We start from the raw sequence: 7,500 nt of genomic DNA on the forward strand, positions 1-7,500 counted from the left end.
TGAAATTGACAAGAAGAGCGGGGTTGGTAGTTGCGCTGGGAAGGATAGCACGCTTTTCTGTACCTCTCTTCGTTTTAACTTTCTGAGCGTGTTTTTAATCCAAACATATCATATCTATATGTTTTTGGAATCAGGAACCGACAAGGAATAAGATGAAAGTGTTTTTAAATTGATTTGGAAAATTTAATTTTGATAATAATTTTTATATATTTAATTTTTAGAGCTTGTTTTTAATCCGAATATAACATATTTATATGTTTTTGGAATCAGCAAATGATGGAGAATAAGATAAACGTAAATTTGGATCGTTTTATAAAAAAAATTTTTTTTTACAATTTTCAGATTTTTAATGACCAAAGTCATTAATTAATTTTTAAGCCACCACGCTGAAATGCAATACCGAAGTCCGGGCTTCGTCGTACATTACCCGACCAAAATTTCAACCAATTTGGTTGAAAAATGAGGGCGTGACAGTGCCGCCTCAACTTTCACGAAAAGCCGGATATGACGTCATTAAAGACATTTATCAAAAAAATGAAAAAAGGTCTGGGGATTTTATACCCAGGAACTCTCATGTCAAATTTCATAAAGATCGGTCCAGTAGTTTAGTCTGAATCGCTCTACACACACACACAGACACACACAGACACGCACATACACCACGACCCTCGTCTCGATTCCCCCCTCTACGTTAATACATTTAGTTTCTTTCTTTCTTTCTTTATTTGGTGTTTAACGTCGTTTTCAACCACGAAGGTTATATCGCGACGAGAATAAATTTAGTCAAAACTTGACTAAATGGAAAAACAAAGTATAAAATGTTTACCAAAAAATACAAAGATTTATGTTCGATGCCCGGATTACTCCAATGTGGTTGGAATTTGTCTCCGTTTTTTTTTTAATATAAATGTTTGATTAGTTTTTGTTATGCGAGCGAAAGCGAGGGCGTTGGATAGTTTGAGGTTTTTTAAACATTATTTTATCCAAACAAAATTTCAATCACCATGTCATCGACTTTGCTCTCATGTGACATCAGCAGATCAGCCGGTATCATGCACCGTTTATCCCTTTGGGGTTCCTTATTTATTGCAACCTTCATCAATTACAATAAGCCGTAGGTGAACGTGTGAAGAATATCATAACTTGATCAATCATTTACATAAAACCTCATTATCACACCACGTCATAGATTTGATTATTTTACAGTTCGTATGATCTTGACAGTGTCGGACATCTGTGGATGCACACAAAACATCAATGATCATTTTGTGTATGTGCAAATAAAAGGGTGATGTAATTCTGTTTTTATTCTGTTACAAAAAGAATTCGGAGCTATATCAGTTGACTAATCGGCCACTGCAGACTCAGGCAGCACACTTTCTCAATATTCCACATTGGGGACACGCCTGTATGCCACTGTGGCATCGCAGACATGACAGTGGAACACCTCCTCCAACACTGTCCAATCCACCAAAATCTACGAGCAGAAACATGGCCTGCGGACACACCAGTTCAGGAGAAGATCTTCGGCACCCTGCGGAGTCTTCGCTGTACTGTAAACTTCATCAGATATTCCGGAGTCCCTCTCTGAGCGATCGAGAAGAAGGAGAAGAAGAAGAAGGAGTTGACTAATCGCATGCACGCTAAGATTTTTTGTCAATGCAAAACATGGTCAATGTAACAAATCGGTGTTCTTTTTAGCCAACTGACACCAACGATTTAAGATATTGAGGATGGTAGTTTTCTTCGCCTTTGTCAATAAGACTTTAATATTTCAAGTCTCCGCCTATCTCATCATGTACAAATGACACAGAAGTGATGTGGAGTGACACTTTCGGCGTGCCATACTGCGTTCAATGACTATTCCTTTCCCTCAGCCAATCATATCATGCTTTTCACACTGGTGAAAACTAACCGCAAATTCACCGGAAATGACTCTTCCCGACACACCTCAGTGGTGCACTCTGGGTAAACAAAACTCTGTGCCATCTCTCTTTACTCGGATCCGTCCTCTATTATAAATGGCGAACCTGGGAGTTTTATAGCAAATTGAGGATTCTCCGGTGAGACAAAATTCAACATTTGATCAGGGTGGGGTTGTTTTTTCCTTTCACTAGTTATGGTAGCCTCGACGTGAAAGCAAAAGGCCCAGCCTTTCAAAATCTGGGCTTCTGGCATTCATGATTGATCTTTGAATATTTCTGTCCTCTGTTTATGTGCCTGCCTCCCTGCCTGCCACCCTGTCTGTCTGTCTGTCTGTCTGTTTGTCTGTCGAAATTCTTCTTCTAACATGAAAAAAGAGATTAAAAAAAAAGACCTCATCAAAAAAACAATGTTTCCGCTGGGGCTCGAACCCAGGACCTTCCGCGTGTTAGGCGGATGTGATAAGAGTTGTTCTTTGCTACTGGTCACAAGTGGGGGTCAGCTCACACGGACGCATTTTTCAATACAGTCTAGAGGAGAAACTGGTCACAAAGCACCCAGTACATGCCAGAGAGATAGGAGAATCGGCACAATCAAAGAAAATACCAAAATCATTCAGCAGATATGGAAATATTAAGATTTACTGTGAAAATGCCAGCAAAAATGGCGTCCAAAAACGGGAACGCACACTTGGTGCGTCTTTGAAGATTTACCTCCCGTTCTGTGTTGTTGATAATAGTCGTGTTTGTGCTGTTGTTGTTGAAATAGTATCTAATAAAACTGATGCAGTTCTTGAAATGTTGCAAATTATTGTTGTCTTTGTGAAATGCGAGAGTGTTCTGAGGCGTAATCTGCATACGGCTGATGTCCCACATAGGGTACCCCACTTCGATCAGCGTATCACTCCAAATGAGCTTCATAGCAGAAAAGCAGATACACTACCAACACACTGCATAACAGATCTACAAGTCTGAGCCAGAATCATTGAAATTTACTTTCTGTATAAAATATTGCAATCAAATTTGTTCACGATGTCCCACAAATAACGCAGGTTACCCTCGCCTTCGATTCAAAGTAACTCCAATCTGACTTAATTACAATCGAAACGCAGATGACGAACTGATTCACCACAAATTTGTGGTATTTTACACACAAATTTCAACTGTGTTGTTTCGCGATAAACAGCCATAAACAAACAAATGTGGCGCCGTCACGTCGCCTTGGAAGGAATAACGCAGGTGACCAAGGCTTGTTTCCGATACCTGTCTGATTAAAATCATCGTTTTTTCACGAATGACGGCTCTTTGGCAGATCTGGTGAGTTGGAAACTGTCTATGAATGTTTCATTTAATGTCAAATGCGTACATTCTTGTCGATATTGTTACCTTTGGGCTCATAAATTAAGTCAATCGTCGTGTTGTCCGAAAGTGACTTTTGTCAGCATAGAACTTACTGTGCTTTGATCATTGACTGAGAAGAATCTTCCGATGACACTAGTTCATTTCACTACGCGACTGCAGATCTGCAAGGAAACTTATGGCAGGGGAAATAAGCTTAACTGAAGACGAATAAGCGGAGTAACTGTTCTTCAACGGATTGCTCTTACACTGATCTAAATATTTAGATCTTGTCGTCTGCTAGTAAGTAGTCTTCGGTCGTGTGAAAGTCACATCTATTTCGACTGTGTGCATCGATCCGTGTAGTGAAATGTTGATCTTTGATGATTTGGCAACATAACTTCGCTAAATGTGCTTCGCCGAGTGTATCTCCCCGTTAACCGCATTTGAAAACGTCTTTTAACAAGACCATGTTTCGACAGCCCAGACGGGGAGGATCCTAGATAGCTCACAGGGTATATAATGTTTTCCGCCGTTTTTTGAAGAATCCTTTCAAATTTGCTATTCCAAAAGTACCTTATGACACGACTCGAGTGGCAAAGAACATTCTCTGCAATTCCTGTCTCAGTCCGTGCAGCCGTTTCGGGTCCTATCGTCATCATACAAACATACACACAGACACACAAGAACCAGCTTTAAAAGTTAGATTATGTAGGAACCATGTGAACCAGTGATTTTTTCTTATGTACAACAGATACTACAGTATTTCTGCTTTATGAAAAGCAATATTTCAAAAACAAAACTAGAGATTTGAATTTTGACCACTTTTCCCCCTTTCTGTCACCAGTACTGAAGAACAACTCATAACCACTACACTACGGAAACAACTGAAAGCATAAGAAGACGTTTACCAATATATATTGAAGAAAATCAAAGGAAAAACATAATGCATTCACATTCTACATGGAGAAGGCTTGCTGTGTTCTGCCAGCTTCACAGGTGAGTTGTTTTTACTTCTTTTTAACATTCTGTCAGGTAATGACGTCATAATGAAAGGCGATAGATATGGCGTCACTTTGTGACGTTCTTTTGCAATCATGAAAAAAGCTTAGCATCCAAGTATTTGTTTCTGTTAAAATCATTGTCGGGTCTCTGTCTCTCTGTCTAAGTCCGTCCGTCTGTCTGTCTCTGTTCCTGTGTCTGTCTGCTGTCTGTCTGTCTCTTTCTATCTTTCTCTCTCTCTCTCTCTCTCTCTCTCTCTCTCTCTCTCTCTCTCTTTCTATCTCTCTCTCTCTCTCTCTCTGTCTCTCTCTCTCTCTCTCTCTGTCTCTCTGTCTCTGTCCGTCAGTCTGTCTGTCTGTCTCTGTTCCTGTGTCTGTCTGCTGTCTGTCTCTCTCTCTCTATCTTGTGTCTGTCTTTCTCTCTGTCTTTCTTTCTCTCTCCCTGTCTGCCTAAAAGCCATTTGTAAAACATAATTAAAACATAACCCAAAAAATGTCGATACCCATCATGACGAATGTATTTTTCATTAATCACATATTTTTATATCACAAAAGCTATATTAGAAAAGTCAGAAAAATAAAATGAAAACAATGTTTCCGCTGGGGCTCGAACCCAGGACCTTCCGCGTGTTAGGCGGATGTGATAACCACTACACTACGGAAACAACTGAACAGACGACGAAAATACAGTTTAACGACCTCTCTGCTTAGAGCAATTTGGGTCAAAGATATCAGAGCCGAAGCTCTACGATGTGTGCCTGGGTGAAGATGAGCAACAACAAAAAACAAAAACAAAAAAACAAAACAAAAAAAACCTTTTACTTTCCGTAATGGAAATGCTGGAAGAACAGGATTTAAAATCAATTCCTTGCAGGAACTGAATGGACCAGATGACATTTACTTATATGTATTGAAGAAACAGAAAAAGGAAAAACAAAGTATAAAATGTTTACCAAAAAATACAAAGATTTATGTTCGATGCCCGGATTACTCCAATGTGGTTGTTTGTCTCCGTTTAAAAAAAATATATATGTATATGTTTGATTAGTTTTTGTTATGCGAGCGAAAGCGAGGGCGTTGGATAGTTTGAGATTTTTGGCTCACGTAAGTGTAGCCTATGCATATGCGATGATAAACTTTGTCTGTCTGTGCGTGCGTGCGTGCGTGCGTGCGTGCGTGTGTGTGTGATAGAAACTTTAACATTTCCGAGTCTATGGATAAAGCTCGCATAAGAAGATTACGTCTCGGTCAAAAGTGTTTGACGTGTGTGATAGAAACTATTTGAAGACGTCACATTATGACGTAAGAGGGTTAGACGTCACGCAAAAGAATTACTGAAAGTCTCGGTCATTGTTATTGTGAGCGGGCCGAGACTAATTGGCAGATCCAGGGTCTCCCTTTCTTGCACAGTTTCACCTATGCTTACTGTGTGTGTGTGTGTGTGTGTGTGTATGTGTGACAGAGTGATTGAGTTTGTGTTACTGTTTGTCGATTTCTTACGTGAGCCTTGAAGGCTTCGCCTCTTGTTTAAACATTATTTTATCCAAACAAAATTTCAATCACCATGTCATCGACTTTGCTCTCATGTGACATCAGCAGATCAGCCGGTATCATGAACCGTTTATCGCTTTGGGGTATCTTAGTTACTGCAACCTTCATCTATTACAATAAGCCGTAGGTGAACGTGTGAAGAATATCATAACTTGATCAATAATTTACATAAAATCTCATTATCACACCACGTCATAGATTTGATTATTTTACAGTTCGTATGATCTTGACAGTGTCGGACATCTGTGGATGCACACAAAACATCAATGATCATTTTGTGTATGTGCAAATAAAAGGGTGATGTAATTCTGTTTTTATTCTGTTACAAAAAGAATTCAGAGCTATATCAGTTGACTAATCGGCCACTGCAGACTCAGGCAGCACACTTTCTCAATATTCCACATTGGGGACACGCCTGTATGCCACCTTGGCATCGCAGACATGACAGTGGAACACCTCCTCCAACACTGTCCAATCCACCAGAAACTACGAGCAGAAACATGCCCTGCTGACACACCAGTTCAAGAGAAGATCTTCGGCACCCTGCCGAGTCTTCGCTGTACTGCAGACTTCATCAGATATTCCGGAGTCCCTCTCTGAGCGATCGAGAAGAAGAAGAAGAAGAAGAAGAAGAAGAAGAAGAAGAAGAAGAAGAAGAAGAAGAAGAAGAAGAAGAAGAAGAAGGAGTTGACTAATCGCATGCACGCTAAGATTTTTTGTCAATGCAAAACATGCTCAACGTAACAAATCGGTGTTCTTTTTAGCCAACTGACACCAACGATTTAAGATATTGAGGATGGTAGTTTTCTTCGCCTTTGTCAATAAGACTTTAATATTTCAAGTCTCCGCCTATCTCATCATGTACAAATGACACAGAAGTGATGTGGAGTGACACTTTCGGCGTGCCATACTGCGTTCAATGACTATTCCTTTCCCTCAGCCAATCATATCATGCTTTTCACACTGGTGAAAACTAACCGCAAATTCACCGGAAATGACTCTTCCCGACACACCTCAGTGGTGCACTCTGGGTAAACAAAACTCTGTGCACATCTCTCTTTACTCGGATGTGCTGATTGTTCTCTTTGCCTGCGCGCGTATAGTTTGTTGGTTATGTTTGGTCATAGTATGTTTGGTTATGTTTGGTCGTTATCTTTGCCTGTGCGTGTATAGTTTGTTGGTTATGTTTGGTCGGTTTCTTTGCCTGTGCGTGTATAGTATGCTTGGTCGATGTATGTATTGTAAAGCGCTAAGAGTAGACATTTTTCTAGAATAGCGCTATAAAAGTTTGGATTATTATTATTATTATCCGTCCTCTATTATAAATGGCGAACCTGGGAGTTTTATAGCAAATTGAGGATTCTCCGGTGAGACAAAACTCAACATTTGATCAGGGTGGGGTTGTCTTTTCCTTTCACTAGTTATGGTAGCCTCGACGTGAAAGCAAAAGGCCCAGCCTTTCAAAATCTGGGCTTCTGGCATTCATGATTGATCTTTGAATATTTCTGTCTCTCTGTTTATCTGCCTGCCTCCCTGCCTGCCACCCTGTCTGTCTGTCTGTCTGTCTGTTTGTCTGTCTGTCTGTTTATGTGCCTGCCTCCCTGCCTGCCACCCTGTCTGTCTGTCTGTCAATTTTCAGTTTCAAGTTTTATTTATTCCAATAAAACCCCGTGAGGGTACATGGAAAA

At 40.1% G+C, this 7,500-nt stretch overlaps 1 non-coding gene across 1 annotated transcript; it reads right to left on the reverse strand.

Annotated features, from left to right (window-relative positions):
* Window positions 1–4,853: 4,853 nt before the first annotated feature.
* On the reverse strand, window positions 4,854–4,926 carry Trnav-aac (transfer RNA valine (anticodon AAC)). Its single transcript has one exon. It is a non-coding gene; the product is annotated as a tRNA-Val (tRNA).
* Between the last annotated feature and the right edge of the window lie 2,574 nt (window positions 4,927–7,500).

The sequence above is a fragment of the Littorina saxatilis genome, linkage group LG14 (assembly GCF_037325665.1).
Source record: "Littorina saxatilis isolate snail1 linkage group LG14, US_GU_Lsax_2.0, whole genome shotgun sequence".
Taxonomy (NCBI): Eukaryota; Metazoa; Mollusca; class Gastropoda; order Littorinimorpha; family Littorinidae; genus Littorina; species Littorina saxatilis.